Raw genomic sequence first — 21,371 nt, 5'->3', positions numbered from 1 at the left:
AGAAGGGCTCATGCCCGAAACGTCGATTCTCCTGTTCCTTGGATGCTGCCTGACCTGCTGCGCTTTTCCAGCAACACATTTTCAGCTCTGATCTCCAGCATCTGCAGTCCTCACTTTCTCCTCCTTAATGGTAAAATTCATGCCAGTGTAGATGAGCAGAGAGATCTCGGTGTCCAGGTACATAAATCCCTGAACGTTGCCACCAGGTTGATAGGGTTGTTAAAAAGGCATATGGTGCGTTAGCCTTTATTGGTGGGGGGATTGAGTTTCAGAGCCACGAGGTCATGCTTCAGCTGTACAAGACACAGGTAAGGCTGCACCTGGAGTATTGCATACAGCTCTGGTCACTGCATTATAGGAAGGATGTGGAAGCTTTGGAAAGGGTTCAGAGGAGATTTACTAGGATGTTGCCTGGAATGGAAGGAAGGTCTTACGATGAAAGGCTGAGGGAACAGAGGCTGTTTTCATTGGAGAGAAGAAGGTTGAGAGGTGACTTAATCAAGACGTATAAGATAATCAGAGGATTAGATAGGGTGGACAGTGAGATCCTTTTTCCTCGGATGGCGAAGGCTAACATAGCTTTAAATTGAGGGATGATAGATTTAGGACAGATATTAGGGGTAGTTACTTAACTCAGAGAGTACAATGGGGGATGGCATGGCCTGCCTGCAACTGTAGTAGACTCGGCAACATTAAGGGCATTTAAACAGGCATTGGACATACATATGGATAATAATGGAATGGTGTAGGTTAGATGGGCATCAGATTAATTTCACAGGTTGGCAAAATATCGCGGGCTGAAGGGCCTCTACTGCGCTGTAAAGTTCTATGTTCTATCACCACTCCTGAGTATTTCCTGTGCTTTGATAAATCCACGAGAGGTGTTGGCAGAGTGAGATACAGTTGCAGTTGCCCTGCGAGGTTTTAACATTTATTGCAGACCCCATGAAGTCCCATGCCCATTCGTAATGGCATCAGGTCAAACATGGGTAAGGAAACCTCCTGCTGGTAACCACATACCATCCTCCCTCAGCCAATGAATCAGTATTCCTCCATAATGAACAACACTTGAAGGAAGCACTGAGAGAGAGAAAGACCAGGGCATAAAGTGTGCTCTGGTTTGGGGATTCAATGTCCACCAGCAAGGGTAGCTCAGCAGCAGCACTACTGATCAAGCTGGTTGGGTTCTAAAGGACATAACTGCCAGACTGGATCTATGTCATGATAAGGGAACTAACAAGAGGTAAAAATATACTTGACCTCATCCTCACCAACTGTCACAAATGTATTTGCCCATGGTGTCAGTAGGAGTGACCACTGCCCAGTTCTTGTAGAGTCTTCACACTGAGAATCCCCTATTTTATATGGTGTGGCACTACCACTGTGCTACATAGATTTGTAAAATCTAGCGATACAAAACTGGAGATCCATGAGGCTCTGTGTGTTTTTTTAGCTTCAGTAGAATAGTATTGAATCACAGTCAGTAACTTCATAGCCCCTTATACTCTCTGCGCTCATCTATTATTGAGGCTGAGATGAGATCAGCCATGATCATATTGAATGGTGGAGCAGGCTTGAGGACTGAAATGCTTACTCCAGCTCTGCTTTACGATGCTGTTATGCTACCATTGCAATTAAGTCAGAGCATCAAACCTGGTTGAAGGAAGAGTGGAAGAGGGCATGCCAAGAGCAGCACCAGGCATACCTAAAGGTGAGGTATCAATCTGGTGAAGCGATAAAACAACTTGAATTTATGCTAAACAACCAAAGCAGGGTTAATGATTTCCCAGCTTTAGAGGTCAGATCGAAGACCTGCAATTCTGTCACATCCAATCGTGAATGGCAGTGGACAATTAGATAAGTATCAAGGGGAAGAATCTCCACACATATCCCTACCCTCAATGATGGGTTACTCAGCAAATAAAGTGCAAGTGCAAAACTAAAATTGAGAAAGCCAACGGTGTCAAATCACTGATCCTATCTCAGCCTCCTTTCGAGGTCCTGGACATCAAAGTTGCCAGCCAGACGACAGAACCAGTTCAATTTTTACAGTAATCATTCTTACCTGTGCCAACTTAGTGTTTCTTTTTTGTAAATCTTGATATTCGGCTTTTCAAGTTACCCCAGTGAGATTTAAATTCAATACACTGGACTATTACTAGATAGTGCCTCTGGATTGCTGGTATTCATGAGGAACACATATACTCTCTCTGAGTTATTTAACACATTTGCTAATCTGTTTAGGTTATAATTATAAAACACCACAAAAGGAAATGCATATAAAAACTCAATACATTTATACTAAAGTTATATAAACCCATCAAGAAGACAGTGTCTTAGGGGCGAGTGCATAGTTGTGTTCTCCTGAAACCACGCTCCTCTCACTTATCCAATGTTCCAGCAATAGATCAGGTCATAGCTTTCTGACTGTTTTTATTTTGAAATGACAACAACCCATTGAGCCCAACTTACAAATTGTTGTCAAAGCAGTCTTTTTTCTACTTTGTTTTGCTTTATTCATTTATTGGACAACTTCAGGACAAAATGATCATTGGCTATTTTTGTAAGTTAGATGCCAGTACCTACATCTGCATGTATGACCTTCCCTCCATCATAATGTCAAAAGTGGGATGTTTGTTAATGATAATATAAAATTTAGCACCACTCACGACTCCTCAAATACTGAAGCAGATATTGTCTATATACGGCAAGATATGGCAAGTAATACTGTCATCACATTAGTTCCAAAGTCAAACCCATCTTTCTACAATTCTATGTTTGAACCCTCTCCAATCATGTTTCTCTCCAAGCTACAGTACTAAAGCATTCATTGTTCAAGTTTTAAATGACCTTCCTGTGTTCCTGTGACTGTGATAAATAATTCCTCCTCACCTTTCTTAATCTGACCTATGAAGCATTGCCCCCTCACCATCCAGCTCATACTCAGAATCACTTCTCTCAACATCTCCCACTGCTTGTCCAACATTCCGCTTTGTTCAATATTAATTTTCAACTAAATATTGTGAACACCTCAGCTCTTCAGTTTGGACCTGACTAAAACTCTGGTTTCCAGTGATTAATTCCATCACTCTTCCTAAACATGATCTCAGACTGATCCAAACCATTGGCAAATTTGACCCTGATGTTCCAATCCTTTATCTCATTATCTCTGACTGCCTCTGCTCTTCTGTCAGTTCATCCACTTTTGAAACCTTCATCCATGACTTTGCCACCTCTGGACTTGACCTGTGACATGACCATATGAACTAAAAACAGCAATAGAGCATTCAGTCCCTAGAGCTTGCTTCATCTTTCAATAAGAACATGGTTCATCTGATTATGACTCAACTCCACATTCCCGCCTACTCTAATAACATTTGACTCACTTTTTAATCAGGAATGTATCTACCACTGTTTTAAAAATATTTAAGAACCTGGGGAAGAGTGCACCAAAGATTTGTGACACTCTGAAAGCAAAGCATCCTCCTTATCTCTATCTTAACTGGGAGATTCCTTAATTATAAATTGTGGCTCCTTAATTCTAGTCTATTCTGTGGTTTACAGTAATGGTCCTGAAAAGGTTATTGTTCGAACTTGCATTAATGCTTGATGTCATGCAGATTGGGGTGGGGATCAGCAACAACTCAGAAACTCTGTTTTATTGTTTGTTTGTTTATGTGGGATGCTGGCATTCTTGGCTGGCCAGCAATTTTTGCCCATCCCTAGTTGCCCTTGAGAAGGTGGGGGTGAGCTGCCATCTTGTGCTGCTGCAGTCCACCTGCTGTGGGTTGACCCGCAATAGGGAAGGAATTCCAGGATTTTGACCCAGTGACAGTGAAAGAACAGCGATAAATTTCCAAGTCAGGATGGTGAGTGGGTCGGAGGGGAACTTGAAGGTGATGGTGTTCCCACTAATCGACTGTCCTTGTCCTTCTAGATGACAGTGGTTGTGGGTTTGAAAGGTGCTGCCTGAAGATCTTTGGTAAATTTCTGCGTGCATCTTGTATATGAGACACAATGTTGCTACCGAGCATCAGTGGTGGAGGGAGTGGATACTTGTAGATGTGGTACCAATCAAGTGGGATGCTTTGTCCTGGATGGCGTCAAAGCAAGAGCATAGTATTCCTAGCCTCTGACCTGCTGTTGTAGCCACTGCATTTATGAGGTGAATCCAGTTGAGTTTCAGATCAATGATAACTCCAAGGATGTTGATAGGATTCAGTGATGGCAAAACCATTGAATGTCAAGGGTTGGTGGTTAGATTGTCTCTTGTTGGTGATGGTCATAGCCTGGCCTTTGTGTAGCACAAATATTGTCAGCCCAAACCTGGATATCGTCCAGATCTTTTTTGCATTTGGACATGGACTGTATCAGTGTCTGAGGAGTTGTGAATGGTGCTGAACATTGCTGAACATCAGTGATCATCCCTACTTCTGACTTTATGATGGAAGGAAAGAAATTGATGAAGCAGCTGAAGTTGGTTGTGTGCCGGACACTACCCTGAGGAGCTCCTGCAGAGATGTCCTGGAGCTGAGATGACTGACTTCCAACAAACATAACCATTTTCCCACATGTCAGGTATGACTAACCACAGGACAGCTTCCCCCCAGTACTCTTTACTCCAGTTTTAATAGGGCTCCTTGATGTCACACTCAGGGTCGGATGAACGCTTGATGTCAAGGGCTGTCACTCTCACCTCCCCTCTGGAATTCAGCTCTTTTGTCCATGTTTGAACCAAGGCTGTAATGAGGTCAGGAGCTGAGTGGCCCTGGTGGAACCCAAACTGGGGGTCACTGAACAGGTTAGTGCTGAGCAGGTGCTGCTTGATGACACGTTCCCTCACCTTACTGATAATCGAGAATAGATGATGGGGTGGTAATTGGGTTGGATTGCGTCTGCTTTTTATGTACAGTACAAGCTTGTGCAATGTTTCACATTGTCAGGTAGATGCCAGTGTTGTAATTGTACTGGAACAGTTTGGCTAGGGCAGCAGCAAGTTCTAGTAGAGTACAAGTCTTTGGTAGTACTGCTGGATGTTGTCAGGGCCCATGGCCTTTGCAATATTCAGTGTCTCCAATCATTTCTTGGTAGCACATGGAGTGAATTGAATTGGTTGAAGACTGTTATCTGTAGTGTTGGATCATGCACTTGACACTTCTGCCTAAAGATTGCTGCAAAATCTTCAGCCTTATCTTTTGCACGGATGTGCTGGGCTCTTCTATCATTGAGGATGTGGATATTTGTGGAATCTCCTCCTCCAGTGAGTTGTTTAATTGTCCATCACCATTCATGTACGGATGTGGCAGCACTACAGAACCTAGATCTATCTGTTGGTTGTGGAATTGCTTAGCTCAGTCTATCACTTGCTGCTTATGCTGTTTGGCTTGCAAGTTATCCTGTTTGGTGGCTTCACCAGGTTGTTACCTCATTTTCAGGTTTGTCTGGTGCTGCTCCTGGCATGTCCTCCTGCACCGTTGAACCAAGGTTGAATCCTGGCTTGACGGTTATGGTTGAGTGGTGCATATGCCAGGCCACGAGGTCACAGATTATGCTGGAGTACAATTCTGCTGCTGTTGATGGCCTTCAGCGCTTCGTTGACGCCCAGCCTTGAGTTTCTAGATCTGTTCAAAGTCTGTCCCATTTAGCACGGTGATAGTGCCACACAACACAATGGAGGTTATTCTCAATGTGAAGGTTGTACTTTGTTCGATAAGGACTGTCTGGTGGTTGTGTTTACCTATACTTTCTTGAACAGAACCTTCTGCAGCTGGCAGATTGGTCAGGACGAAGTCAAGTATGATCTTCCCACTTGTTGGTTCCCTCACCACCTGCCACAGACCCAGTCTAGCTGCTATGTCCTTTCGTACCAAACCAGCTCACTCAGTAGTGCTGCTGCCGAGCCACTCCTGGTGGTGGACATTGAAATCCCCCACCCAGAGCATATTTGTGCCCTTGCCATCCTCAGTGCTTCCTCCAAGTGTTGTTCGAATGAAGGAGTACCACTTCATCGGCTGAGGGAGGATGGTACATAATAATCAACAGGAAATGTCCTTGCCCACGTTTAACCTGAAGCCATGAGACTTCATGGGGATCCAGAGTCAATGTTGAGGACTCCCAAAGCAACTGCCTCCCGACTGCATACCACTGTGTCCCCACATCTGCTGGGTCTGTCTTGCTGGTGAGTAAGGACATATCCAGGTATAGTGATGGTGGTGTCTGAGGCTTTGTCTGTTGGGTATGATTGTGTGAGTATGACTGTGTCAGGCTGTTAGTTAACTAGTCTGTGAGATAGCTTTCCCAATTTTGGCGCTAGCCCCCAAATGAGTGGAGAACTTTGCAGGGTCAACAGGGATGTTTCTGCTGTTGTCTTTTCTGGTGCTGAGGTCAATGGCAGGTGATCCATCCAGCTTCATTCTTTGAGACTTTGTAACAGTGGGTGCAGCTGCATGGCTTGCTAGGCCATTTCAGAGGACAATTATGAATCAACCACATTGTTGTGGGTCTGAAATCACAGGTGAGGGTGGCAGATTTCCTTCCCTGAAGGGCATTTGTGAGCCAGATAGGTTTTTACAACAATTGACTGGTTTCATGGTCATCGGCAGATTCTTAATTCCAGACTTTTTTTAAAATTGCATTTAAATTCCACCATCTGTCATGGTGGAAATCAAACCTGGGTCTCCAGGACATTACCAGGGTCTCTGGACTAATAGTCCAGTGGTAATACCACTAGGTCATTGCCTTCCCATGCAATGAACACCTCACTCCAAGGTCTCCCAAACAATCTTCTTTCTCATGTAACTTGTACCTGATTTCTATCATGAAATAAGCTGCATCAAGCACTTGTTCTTGTTAAGACTCACTACCTGGAGGTCAGTGTTGAGTGGGGTCCCGCAGGGCTCTGTTCTTGGGCATCTGCTCTTTGTAGTGTTTATAAATGACTTGGATGAGGAGATTGAGGGGTGGGTCAGTAAATTTGCAGACGACACAAAAGCTGGAGGTGTTGTTGATAGTATTGAGGGCTATTGCAGGCTGCAGCGTGACATAGACAGGAATATAGAGCTGGGCTGAGAAATGGCAGATGGAGTTCAACCTGGATAAATGTGAAGTGATGCATTTTGGAAGGTCGAACTTGAATGCTGAATATAGGATTAAAGACAGGATTCTTGGCAGTGTGGAGGAACAGGGGGATCTTGGTGTGCAAGTAGGTAGATCCCTCAAAGTTGCCACCCAGGTGGATAGGGTTGTTAAGAAAGCATATGGTGTTTTGGCTTTCATTAACAGGGGGATTGAGTTTAAGAGCTGTGAGCTTTTGCCACAGTTCTACAAGTTACTGGTGAGACCACACTTGGAATATTGTGTCCAGTTCTGGTTGCCCTACTATAGGAAAGATACAGAGGCTTTGGAGAGGGTGCAAGGAAGGTTTACCAAGATGCTGCCTGGACTGGAGGGCTTGCCTTATTAAGAAAGGTTGACTAAGCTTGGACTTTTCTCTCTGAGAGAAGGAGGAAGAGAGATGACCTGATCGAGGTATACAAGATAATAAGAGGCATGGATAGAGTCAATAACCAGGGACTTTTCCCTAGGGCAGGGTTGACTGGGACGAGGGGTCATAGTTTTAAGATATTAGGAGGAAGGTATAGAGGAGACGTCAGAGGTAGATTCTTTACGTAGAGAGTTGTGAATGCATGGAATGCGTTGCCAGTGGTGGCGTTGAAAGCAGAGCCTTTAGGGACATTTAAGCGCCTGCTGGATATGCACATGGACAGCAGTGAATTGAGGGGTGCGTAGGTAAGGTTATTTTATTTACATTAGGAATAATTCTCAGCACAACAACGTAGGCCAAAGGGCCTGTTCTGTGCTGTACTTTTCTATGTTCTATGTAATTGTTCTTTAATAGAAGAGACTTTTAGACCCAATCAAAGGAAGATGACTAGGGGCAGTCTCCTTCCACCCACAAAAACCCATATGGTGATCCAGCCCATGCATACACACACACATTGGAGAGCTGTCTTTAAAATGATAACTCAGTGGGACAGTCTGATTAGCTCTTTTAAAAGAGCTTAGGAAACAGCCTATGTTACTGACACATGAAGAGTTTTACAGCTAACAGCCAGTAAAAGCTAATTAGAGACCTATTATCAGGAGCTCAATGTGAAAGAGAAGCTTTATCTCTCCTCCCTTCCATATCATTGCCATGGTGACAGTGTAACCTGCTTTTCAAGACAGCATCATTATGGAATGGGCCCAAGCTAGGCAAGGTTAAAATAACAGATGGAAACAGAAATATAGACACAAACACTTTCTGCATTCCATGAGAGATGAGTCATTGTCTCGCTGAATACACTATCACAATTATATTACACGTCATCACCATATGCTTCTAGCTTGTGTTATCCACACTTTAATCAGGCTATAATTCGAATGAATCACAAAGGATGAGGAAGCTACAGTTACACAGCAAGTGATCAAAGCTGACTTGTTTATTCCAATGCTTTCTCCCTGTCTGTGCATTGCTTGGCCTCACCTCGGCTGTTAATGGCTCAAACCTCGATCCTTAAGGAATAAGCTAGGGAAAGCTGTGTGTCAAGGGAATGGTCAGGGTGAAAAATACATCCCCCCTCCCTCACATGGATCACTGGTCCTACTTTTATCCAATACATATATCACATCAGAACACTCCAAATCCATAACAAGGTGCTACTATGAATGACTGCATTTTTTAAAGCAACAAATTCCCTTTCCTTCGCATTAGCTTTTCTCAGATCTAGGATATTTACTGCCCACTCGGTAAGTCATTTAATATTGCAATTGATTTATATCCAGTGTAAGAGAGCTATGCTGTACTGATCTCTACACAATCCTCCCTGTCTGAAATATTCTCTCACTGTTACAGTTCACAGGCCATAGGAGACTGAAAAGATCAATTCTGTACATTCCTGACATATTAATCTTGTCTGTTTTAATTCTAAAAAAACACCAACATGCATTTATATAGTGCCTTTATGTTGAAAGATTTCATGGAAGAATAATTGAACAACAAACACCGATGAACCACAGAAGGGGAAATCGCAGGGAAGATTCTGTGCTGGTTGGAGTCATACCTGGTACCAAGCAAGATGGTTAAGAATGATGGAGACCAGTCATCTCACCTCCAGGATGTCACCACATGGATTACAACAGTTCAAGAATGCAGCTCAGTACTACCTTCCCAATTGCCCAAAATTACTTCAAGACATATGGAACTTTTACCAGGGTAGGGTTTTGTTTTACGATCAAAGGAACTATAAACCAAAGAATGCAAATTCTGAAGATTTAATTCAGAAACCACCTGGAAAGTTCTTGTGTGATTACACTTAATGCCAAGTAACACCATAGAAGGTTGTATCTGAAGTTTCAAGGAAGTTCAGATACAGACACTTCAAAGAAAGATGCATTGCAAAACATGAACTGCAAATTTTCTGTGGTTGTGAAGATGGTAGATGTCGATTACCATCTCAGCGAAAGCCTCTGGACCTGCGGATGTATTGTGAGCTAAAAGAGAGCATTTCTGGGAAAGGCAGTATTTGTATTTTCCCCTTCTGGGAATGTACGGACCCAGAGAGAACATGCAAACTCCATGCAGCCAGTCACCCAAGGCTGGGATTAAACCCAGGTCCCTAGTGTTGTGAGGCAGCAGTGCTAACCACTGTGCCACTTGCTGAGATCAGGGCTACTGATAATTTAAGGGCTACAACATTTCACCATCTATTCCTCATGGACAAGCCAAAGAACTGATTTGTATATCTTTTCCCTAAAGGTTATGTTTGTTGACTTCTTATTTCTAAACTGTATTTATGAATATTGTGTTTTATTATTATCTCTCATGTTTTAGTAACTTTCTTTAACCCAACAAAGCCTAGTTACGTTTCCTCCTTTTAAAACCATAAATACATTGGAACTGGGAACATTATACATGAGGGAAGAGATTGCTTGAGTTAAGGTAACCTTATAGTGACCAGCCAAGGTGAAGGGGGTGGGTTGGGGTGCTAGTTGAATAAAGAAAGGGATTCAGTTCCTCTTTCTTCACCAGATAGTATAATGATTTTGGGGGTCAACTAGTAACATGCAAATTGCCACAATCAGCCCCCAATCCACCAACTCCAAGGACCAGTGTAACATTAAAAAAAAGCAAAAGGCGGGTTTACTAATACCTTAGTCAAAGATATAGTTTTGAGAAGAAAGTTAGGAGGGGATATTTAGGAAGGGAATTCCAGAGTTCAGGAACTGGATTGCTGACAGTATCGTCAACGTTGTTGGAATGAAGGGAAAGGGGAAAAGATAGGATTCTCAACCTGAGTGAGTGCGGTTTTCTGAGATAACTGACTCGTTTTAAAGCAACAGTTATATGCTCAAAATAGGAATAACGACAACCTCCAATATTTTCTTTGAAAGTACAGATTGATGTGCTCTTAGGCAGAGTCACCTGCAATTGTGAGGTACCTGCATTGAATGCCTTGACACCATTGCTGCTGCTCAGTGTGTATCACTCTAATGGGAATAGCAGCCTTTAGTGGAGTCAATAAGACTGGCAGCTGCTCCAAAACAGTCCATAAGGAGTTGGGTTCCTGCTGCTACCAGAATAAGATAAGCCAAACTATTTGCTTTTGTAAAGTTTAGCAGAAGTTTTTGCAGAGATGACATGAAAGTCAGGTATTTACAGGTTGCACTACAGAGCTAAATAAGACTCAGCTAATTGTAGGAAAAATGTTTTGGGCACCAAAGGTTATCACAAAGATTTTTCTCATGGAATATTCTAAAAATTAAAGATCTCTTTCTGTTGCAATGGGCGTAAGAGTGTCAGTGGAATAATTAATCTTGAGGGACAGACCTGAGACCTGGAGTTCCAGCTCTTGATCAGATTTATATCAGAGTGGCCCAAATTGTCTGAGGAGTCGATTGCCATCCTCTCCGACTTTGTTGCATTATGACTGAACCCTGCATCGCAAGATAAAAACTAAACCGTATGAATATCTGCTATTAATAAGAAGCTTCTACAGTCTATCCATCCAGCCTGTTTCACACAACTTCACAATTTTATACACTCCCCACCCCCTCCATATAATCACTTGAGAGAAGTGACAAATCAGATATATACCCGGTTCACATCTGGGAAATGTCCTCTCTGGCCCGATTAGGCAATTGATCCCAGTCCGTGCAGACCATTCAAATTCCAAGTTTAATCCCAATCTATGCTGATCTATAACTGCATGTTGAACTTGTTATCTCAGTTATTTCAGATGGGACTAATTATAGATGCAATGACAAATACCGCCAATATCACAAGTTAGGGGAAGGGAGATTCAGATCAGGTCCCACTTCTGATGGTCATCCAGCATCCCTTCCTGAAAATTGGATGGGTGACATCAAGTAAGGGCAGCTTGATCGATTCATATTTATAGGGTAACTCACACCCCCAGGATGGCTCATCCCGAGATCCATCACTACTAAAGCCATTAATGTATTACAGAAAGCACAGCAAGATTTCACAAGCAGCAATGTGATCACATTATGCCTGCTAGAGATTTATTTGAGCAGCAAATATGTGACAGGAAAACGTGTCTTCATAGAAGTAGGACTCTGGCACTTTGTAACATCTGGAAGTGAAGATAAGCAAAGCTTTGTTTAACATCTGGCTCACAGCACTCCCTCACTCAAGCATCAGACAGATGTTAGATCATTGAAACCCCCAACCTACTGAATCACAGGAAACGTGCTGCCACAACTACAACTCCTGCCAAAGTCAGTTGATGACACTGCAGTGCAAGTCAGTCAGGAAGTATTGCAGTGTAGATGCACCTACATCTATGCATGAGTGAATTGCCAGTGATAACCAAGAGGGACCGTTCTTAGTCTTTTACAATAACTGTTGAAATTTAAGCCTGTGAAACTGGGAGGGGTGCAAGAAATGAGATAAAAGTTCCTAAAATATTGGCTATTTTGCTGCAAATAGCCAATAATTTCAATGGATGTTGAAGACAGCTCCTCTAAATTTCCTTTGAACTGGGCAGACTACAAGCTCCTCTGAACGCTGACCTTTTGTTTTCGGGGAGATAACATTTTCAAATAGTAGGTAAGTAGCTTCAGGTAGTTTCCATTTACCTGAAGGATCTCAAAAAGGGGGTCTTTTTTTCCCATTACCAGCCTTGCGTCGATGTAAGGGAAGCTTTTGGCAAATAAAACAAAGTTCCAAATAGTTTGGGACTGTCAGATACCAACAGAAGGATTTCCAGAAGCATTTTATGAAAATCTGAATTGAGCTGAAGAGATTTATGACCAAACAGAGAAAAAAGGATTCTGGACCACAGCAAACTCCAGTTAAAAAAAAAGTTATAGCACAATCACTCACTGGAGGATCTAGACTAAAGACCTGAGTATGTGTCATTGGACTCACCTTGCTGAGGAGTAGGGCCAGAGGGTACATGTGTTGATTGATATTAATTGCATTCTTAGATTTAAAATATATCAACTTTTAAACACAAAACAGGGTGAAATTGATCTTGGGTGATAAGTCAGAACAGATGATAGCAACTCAGCCACTGTTACTATATCTCATCTAATTTTCCAAGCTGTTGACCTGACAGTTCAGTATTTGAAATTTGTTTGAAAGCATTATTTCTTTTAAAGGGGTGTGGTAACCTCCTGGAGTTAACTTTGCCTATCTTTGCATTTGTGTTTAGTCCTCTGTGTACTTACAACGTTTCTCCCCCCAGTTATGAGTGAATAAATGTTGGGTGTACTCACCACTTCAATCACAGACATTGTGTCACTGCTTTTTCTCAAGTTTCTAGTCAGGGTTGCACTTGACTTACCCATCCCTACTTCTGAAAACTCCTCTAACTGTTCAGGCCTCCAAGCCCATTTAATTTAAAATCCTTGATATCCTTCACAACAGTGATCAAGCCCCCCCAGTAAAACTGAGTGCACAACTTCTAGAATTCCGTCCCTTGACAGCTCCTCTTTGCTTTTCATCTACAAGGTGTGAAAACGTACCTCTTTGATCAAGCTTTTGTTCACCTGCCGGAATATCTCAGCATATAGCTTGCAGTAAAACGTATTAACAATGCTGCCATGAAGCACCTTCAGATGTCTTTCAGATGGAGATGTAAATTGTTGTAGCTTCTGGGGGTTGTAGCAGCTTTTTTTTTAAGATGTCCGCAAGCTCTGATTGAGTTTTTTGAAGAAGTAACAAAGAGGATTGATCAGGGCAGAGCGGTAGATGTGATCTATATGGACTTCAGTAAGGCATTTGACAAGGTTCCCCATGGGAGACTGATTAGCAAGGTTAGATCTCACGGAATACAGGGAGAACTAGCCATTTGGATACATAACTGGCTCAAAGATAGAAGACAAAGAGTGGTGGTAGAGGGTTGTTTCTCAGACTGGAGGCCTGTGAACAGTGGAGTGCCACAAGGATCGGTGCTGGACCCTCTATGTTTTGTCATTTACATAAATGATTTGGATGCGAGCATAAGAGGTATAGTTAGTAAGTTTGCAGATGACACCAAAATTGGAGGTGTAGTGGACAGCGAAGAGGGTTACTTCAGATTACAACAGGATCTTGACCAGATGGGCCAATGGGCTGAGAAATGGCAGATGGAGTTTAATTCAGGTAAATGCGAGGTGCTGAATTTTGGGAAAGCAAATCTTAGCAGGACTTATACACTTAATAGTAAGGTCCTAGGGAGTGTTGCTGAACAAAGAGACCTTGGAGTGCAGGTTCATAGCTCCTTGAAAGTGGAGTTGCAGGTAGATAGGATAGTGAAGAAGGTGTTTAGTATGCTTTCCTTTATCGGTCAGAGTATTGAGTATAGGAGTTGGGAGATCATGTTGCGGCTGTAGAGGACATTGGTTAGGCCACTGTTCGAATATCGGAAAGATGTTGTGAAACTTGAAAGGGTTCAGAAAAGATTTACAAGGATGTTGCCAGGGTTGGAGGATTTGAGCTATAGGGAGAGGCTGAGGGGTGACCTTATAGAGGTTTACAAAATTATGAGGGGCATGGATAGGGTAAATAGGCAAAGTCTTTTCCCTGGGGTTGGTGAGTCCAAAACTAGTGGGCATAGGTTTAGAGTGAGAGGGGAAAGATATAAAAGAGACCTAAGGGGCAACCTTTTCACACAGAGGGTGGTATGTGTGTGGAATAAGCTGTCAGAGGAGGTGGTGGAGTCTGGTACAACTGCAACATTTAAGAGGCATTTGGATGGGTATATGAATGGGAAGGGTTTGGAGGGATATGGGCCGGGTGCTGGCAGATGTGGACTTGATTGGTTTGGGATATCTGGTCGGCATGGACGGGTTGGACCGAAGGATCTGTTTCCATGCTGTCCATCTCCATGACTCTATTACTCTATGGCTCTGATGTGCTCAGGTGGAATTGTATTTACTTTTTATTCAGCTAGAGGTAAATGACTATTTAAGACTAAACTCTGGTAACAGTAAAACCATTGGAAGTGCTTTTGGCTTTATGGATGAAACTCACTGATATGTGAAAAGAAACATTTTCTGCAAATTGTTTTTTTTTGTGGTTCCATCAACATATGGAATGCTTCTGATGTGTTTCTATTACTGGGAGAATGCCCATATCTAACATTGATTCAGCACCAAGAGTAACTGCTTCCCAATTGTTACTGAATTTCTGCTGGGTATTCTCAGATCTGTTTCACACTTTGTTTATGTTCATCATAAAATGGGCACTTTGCCACTGCACACTTGTGCCCCTGGGATACGTTATTCCCTCTAGCAGGATCTGTGCAAATATGAATATTTACTTCAGGCAAGAATTCAAGCTCATTTCTGCAAACACTTGTGTCATCTACCCACCCCCATATCCCATGAGTTCCTCCTCCACTCCATGTGTGTGCTATGTGTATGCAATCAGATCCGGTCATCACTGAGAAACTTCAATGGTGGAATAGGCAGTTTCTTATAGTCATTCCAAACCTTTGACAGCAACGCTTCAATAGTGCCTTCAATGTGCAAAAATGTCCAAAAGTGATTTGCATAGAACAGAGAAAATAAATAATAGATTAAAGGATAAAATGTTGCAGAATCTGATGTGCAGAGAAAATCAATAGAGCAGTCTGAAAGTCTGCCAGGAAGTTGAATTTGAAAGTATTTTAAAGCTAGAGAAAGAATTAGGAAAAAAAAATGCATTCAAAAATGTGCTTCCTGTAAACACTCTATTCCATTCTCCCAGTTACTGCATGTCCTGATGATGCCAACTTTGACAAGAGAAGATCCAAAATGTCCACCTTCTTTCTCAACCTGGGATTCTCTGGCACCGTGGTTGACAGGGCCCTGAATCGGGTCCAGCCCACCTCCCACACTTCAGTGCTCACCTCCTCCCACAACAGTGATAGAGTTCCCCCTTGTCCTCACCATCCACATCCAGAGGATCATTAGCCACCATTTCTGCCACCTCCAATGAGATGCCACCTCGCATCCCCTCTCCTCTTTGTCTGCCATCCTCAGGGACCGACCCTCCAGGACACCCTGGTCCACTCCTCTTTCACTCCCAACTCAGCCCTGCAGCACCTTCCCCAGCAACTTCAGAAAGTGTAGTATTTGCCCATTTACTTCCTCCCTCCTCAGTATCCAAGGACTCAAACACACTTTCCAGTTGAAACAGGGCTTTACCTGCACTTCATGCAATCAAATCACCATAATGTTCCCTCTACATTGGAGAAATTAAGCATAGATTGGGTGATCACATCACAGAACACTTGCATTAAGTCCATGGAAAAGACCCTGAACTTCCAGTTGCCTGCCACTTCAATGCACCATCATGTTCCCTGGCTAACATCTCTGTCTCAGGTTTGCTGCAGTGTTCCAGTGAAGCTCAGTGCAAGCTGAAAGAACAATGTCTCAACTCTACAACCTTCTGGACTCAATATTGAGTCCAACAATTTCAGGGCTCGAGGCATCTTCGCCCATGTCCTTACCCCACGCCTTCTTACCACATGGTCTGCTATTACACACAACTAATAGTCCCCATGAGCAGCCATTCATTCTCCTCGGCTGATCATTATTCACTCCTTTGTCAATCCAACTGTCCTCTCTTCTCTCTCTTTGGGCACTATCTCCTACTATTATTCATTCCTTTCCCCTCCCCCCAACTGTATCTTCTGCATGAAAGCTAACTTTTCCCTCGCTACAATCACTTCTGAAGGATGGTCACTGGACCTGAAACATTAAAGCTAATTTGTTTCCACAGATGCTGCCAGCTATGCTGAGTTTTCCCAGCAATTTCTGTTTTTTATCATACTGACCAATGATTGAGCAGAACAGGTCAGTGAAGAAGGAACAGCCAGATATCCAGAAATAATAACAGGGGAAAAAATTAACTTGGTACAAAGGGACAGGAAGCCTGTTGTTGAGGGGCCTCCTTGTTCAGGGTGTATGTCATAAGGACAGTGCCCCATACACTGTTGCTTATCTGGGGCTACAGCAGCACATATTGAATTAAGATTAGATGAGGTACTGAAGCAGCAAGAATAGAGATATTGTTGATGAGGAGATCACTATATGAGAGTCATCCGTTTCTGTTCATTCTAATGCCTGCAGAGCTGAAATTTCATATTTGCCTGCTCATGTACTCAACTGTGGCCAGCAGGTAGTTGCTAAGTGACAGCACTCCAGTACGGGGGCTGCAAAATCGTGAGATTCAGCGATTCAAATTTGCATGTGCTACATCAAGCCAGCCCGTACCTATCAATAGCACAGTGAATTTTCCCTCAAGCATGGAGCAGCTTACAGTGAGATGAACGTGAACAGCGCAAAAATAACACAGTAAGGCAGCAGTGTGCTCCAGAGTTCTCAGATTGCAGTATTGAAAGCCCTAATGAAGGAGTTGGACTTAAGAATGGAACCAGGCAGCCACCTAGACAGACATTGCAAAGACATTGGGATAGCTATTCATAGAGTCATAAAGATGTACAGCATGGAAACAGACCCTTCGGTCCAACCTGTCCATGCCGACCAGATATCCCAACCCAATCTAGTCCCACCTGCCAGGACCCGGCCCATATCCCTCCAAACCCTTCCTATTCATATATTCATCCGAATGCCTCTTAAATGTTGTAATTGTACCAGCCTCCACCACTTCCTCTGGCAGCTCATTCCATACACGTACCACCCTCTGTGTGAAAAAGTTGCCCCTTAGGTCTCTTTTATATCTTTCCCCTCTCACCCTGAACCTATACCCTCTAGTTCTGGACTGCCCCACCCCAGGGAAAAGTCTTTGTCTATTTACCCTACCCATGCCCCTCATGATTTTGTAAACCTCTATCAGGTCACCCATCAGCCTCTGACCCTCCAGGGAAAACAGCCCCAGCCTGTTCAACCTCTCCCAATAGCTCATATCCTCCAACCCTGGCAACTTCCTTGTAAATCATTTCTGAACCCTTTCAAGTTTCACAACATCTTTCCGATAGGAAGGAGACCAGAATCGAACCAATACAACTTGTGTAACCCCAAGAAACTAACTTTAACCACTCATTTGGCATCATTAAGCATTTTGCTTCACTGCATTTCTGCATCTGTTCCCATATTCCACTTCCCCTCATTGCATATGTCCCTCCAGTTAACAGAAATATAGGCAGAGAGCCTGAAGGGGGAGAGATAAGTGAGAGGAGAGTGGGGGTGGGGAGAAAGTAGCATAGAGTACAATAGGTGAGTGGGGGAGGGGATGAAGGTGATAGGTCGGGGGTGGGGGGAGGGTGGAGTGGATAGGTGGAAAAGGAGATATGCAGGTAGGACAAGTCATGGGGACAGTGCTGAGCTGGAAGTTTGGAACTGGGGGTGAGGTGGGGCAAGGGGAAATGAGGAAACTGTTGAAGTCCACATTGATGCCCGGGAGTTGAAGTGTTCTGAGGCAGAAGATGAGGCGTTCTTCCTCCAGGCGTCTGGTGGTGAGGGAGCGGCGGTGAAGGAGGCCCAGGACCTCCATGTCCTCGGCAGAGTGGGAGGGGGAGTTGAAATGTTGGGCCACAGGGCAGTGTGGTTGATTGGTGCGGGTATCCCAGAGATGTTCCCTAAAATGCTCTGCTAGGAGGCGTCCAGTCTCCCCAGTGTAGAGGAGACCGCATCGGGAGCAACGGATACAATAAATGATATTGGTGGATGTGCAGGTAAAACTTTGATGGATGTGGAAGATTCCTTTAGGGCCTTGGATAGAGGTGAGGGAGGAGGTGTGGGCGCAGGTTTTGCAATTCCTGTGGTGGCAGAGGAAGGTGCCAGGATGGGAGGGTGGGTTGTGGGGGGGGGGTGTGTCAGGATGGGAGGGTGGGTTGTAGGGGGGCGTGCCAGGATGGGAGGGTGGGTTGTAGTGGGGGGGGGGGGGGCGTGCCAGGATGGGAGGGTGGGTTGTAGGGGGGGGGAGGTTGCTCCCGATGTGGTCTCCTCTATCTTGGGGAGACTGGACGCCTCCTAGCAGAGCGCTTTAGGGAACATCTCTGGGATATCCGCACCAATCAACCACACTGCCCTGTGGCCCAACATTTCAACCCCCCTAGTAACTTCATGTGGTGGCTGTATAGGACATTAGTTGGGCCAGTTTTGGAATATTGTGTGCAATTGTAGTCTCCTTCCATTGAAAGGATGTTGTGAAACTTGAAAGGGTTCAGAAAAGATTTACAGGGGTGTTGTCAGGGTTGGAGGATTGGAGCTACAGGGAGAGGCTGAGTAGACTGGGGCTGTTTTCCCTGGAGCATCAGAGGCTGAGGGGTGACCTTATAGAGGTTCACAAAATCATGAAGGAAATGGATGGGTAAATGGACAAGGTCTTTTCCCTGGGGTGGGGAAGTCCAGTACTCCAGGGCATAGGTTTAGGGTGAGAGGGGAATCATTTAAAAGGAATCTAAGGGGCAACTTTTTCATGCAGAGGATGGTGCGTGTATGGAATGAGCTGCCAGAGGAAGTGGTGGAGGCTGGTACAATTACAACATTTGAAAGACATCTGGTTGAGTATATGAATAGGGAGGGTTTAGAGGGATATGGGCCAAGTGCTGGCAAATGGGACTAGATTAGGTTAGGATATCTGGTCGGCATGGACGAGTTGGACTGAAGGATTTGTTTCCATGCTGCACACCTCTGTGGCTCTATGACTTTTACAAGTTTTTAAGCCACTTGAATATTTCCCAGATACCTAGTTTTCCAAGCATTTGATCAGTCAGGAGCTTTGAGTAAATTATTTTTATCACTTTGAAAAGCTGTTAATGGCTATTGATAGCTTGCCTACAGTGAAATATTTGATGTGTCTGCTTTGGAGACTGGAAGCCAGGTTTTTCTTCCAGAGTATGCACCAGATCGTTTGCTTTACTGCTCCATGTTCACCTAGTATTGTTTTGCTTGTTAGGAGATGTTGACCTGCCCTTTCACACTTGTTGATGTTTTCTAGTGCCTCTCTGGTTTTCAATTGTCTGGGTTTGAATGTTGCAAGAAAGCGTCTCCAGACAGACTTGTCTCTGTGTGATTGTGTCTTGGCTGAGGTATTCCCAGCATACCTTGCTTTTTGGCCAATTTCTTTGCCCTGTCTTTTTTTTCAGTTGCTGAGCTTGTATTTCTGGTTTTCCATTTTTAATGATGGTTAAATCTTACTTGAATAGGCTGCTACAGCACAAAGATGTGACGGAGTAGAAGCACCAACACTCGCTCTTACACTCCCAGCTCTCAGCTCAAATACTGACACTGCACTTACTAAAGGTAGGATTTACACAGGCTAAGAGACTGAACATGAGTAGCTGCAGCTACAGCAGTGGGCAAGGGTAGCACAGGGACCTGCTTGGCAGAAGGTGGGTGTTTTGCTGGAAAGGACTCAGGTGAGGATTTCAATTGGGAGCATTGAGAAAAGATGGATGGGCATGCAGACTGAAGCACCAGGTGCATTGGCAGACCTGTCACCATTATCAATGACCATGGAGGAGTCTGACACCAAAACTGCTATCAGCTCTGTACTGAGTTCAATGCCCATCCTTCCCAATCTGGAGGTGTGGGCCAATTCCATGCCCATACTATGGACCCAACCATGGGGCTATGTAATAGTGTCCAACCAGTGTAGGCAAAATTCATCCAAATAAAAGCAGAAAGTGCTGGGCAAACATAGCAAGTCAGCAGCGTCTATGGAGAGAGAAACAGTTCATATTTTGAGTCCAGTAAGACTTCTTCTGAACAGAAACTTTGAACAAGAGGAGCCATGCCTGAATCCAATGTAAACGTCGTTTCTGTCTCCACAGCTGCTGCCAGACTTGCCGAGATTCCCCAGCACTTTCTTTTTTGTTTTATTTCAGAACTCTGTCTATTTTTCTTTTACTCGCGAAGTCACCCAGTGTGGAATGCAAGATCAGACTGTTGCCACAGGTTGAGGCCAGGGTTCAAAGAGGCGTGCAAACTCTCACAGCAATCCAGCCATCTCTGTTTCAACACATTGCTAACTTTGCTGAGCCAGCAGCTCAGGGAGGAATGGCCTCGTGGAGCAGAAGGAACATGCCACCCCTCTTTCAGGATGACTGTCTTTCAGTGCAGCCACTGCACAAGGGGGCCTTTCTGTCAGCTGGCAGCCAGCTGTTTGGGATGGCTGCTCCCCTTGCTGAGCCGAAACCAGGCTCAAGCTGCATAAGGTTATCCTGCAAAGTCAGCTGTGCTGTCTGCTGCACTGAATTACAGCCGCCTTCTACCAGACATACTACAGCTACTTGAAAACACTGCACAGGAGCAGAGCCAAAGGGAGGCAGGAGGCAGGCACCAGTAGAAGGCATTAACATCAGTAGATTTTTGTGTTGAATCTGGAATGGTTTGATTTATAAAGTTGCTCTGGGATGCTTATTTCAAGCTGGCTTTTATTCCAGCACCTCAGGAAGGATGTATTATGCGTATTGACCCAATTACTAATGTGGCAAAGGTCGCCTGCTGCCTGGAAAGATACAATCACCAAGAAATTCAAGACTGCAGTGACCTTCAAGTGAACAAGCTGTTCCCTTAATAGACGTGGACTGTATGTCTTCAGCAAGAATTCCACGCATTTCCCCGCATGGCGACTCAGAGGAGAAGGCCTGATGCTGCATATCTTAGTTTTCGCAAGCTTTACAGAGTCCAAGATTATCTTATTTTGCCTCTACTTCCTTGGTTTCTGCAAAGAGTTAGAGACAGGGTGCAGACGGCTGCCTGCAGACGGAAACCAATTACTGAATATATTGGGGGTATCTCGTGTGTAATTCGACCTCCGGCTTTTGGCTTCCAAATCTTGCATTTTTCTTACACATTGCGCTAGTTTCCGAAATTGCGTTGGTGGGAACTATCTAGTGAGTCTGTTTCACGATGTTCTTCTATCATTTTGC

The sequence above is a fragment of the Chiloscyllium punctatum genome, chromosome 12 (assembly GCF_047496795.1).
Source record: "Chiloscyllium punctatum isolate Juve2018m chromosome 12, sChiPun1.3, whole genome shotgun sequence".
Taxonomy (NCBI): domain Eukaryota; kingdom Metazoa; phylum Chordata; class Chondrichthyes; order Orectolobiformes; family Hemiscylliidae; genus Chiloscyllium; species Chiloscyllium punctatum.
Note: the sequence above shows the minus strand (reverse complement) of the source record.